Genomic DNA, 268 nt, shown 5'->3' with positions numbered 1-268 from the left:
TAACTGTTTTAGCTTTGGTTTTGTACACTGCTCCCGAAAGAGAGAGAACTTTCCGTCAATATTATAACTGTTTGGTGTTTTCCTTTTCTGTGTGAGGATATTTTCTTTGGTCAAGTCGAGATAAACTTGCTACCTACACACACGTTTTCTCTGCCTCCTGTGGTTAGCACGGGTTAGCATGGTCTGGCACGGCATGGGTTAAAAATCCGCGTTTACCCTTTGATGCGATTGTCGAGTGGGCGGGACTTCCTCCAGTGCAGGTTGGACA

Source organism: Poromitra crassiceps, assembly GCF_964638095.1.
Source record: "Poromitra crassiceps genome assembly, chromosome: 27".
Taxonomy (NCBI): Eukaryota; Metazoa; Chordata; class Actinopteri; order Beryciformes; family Melamphaidae; genus Poromitra; species Poromitra crassiceps.
This window is presented reverse-complemented; position numbering follows the sequence as displayed.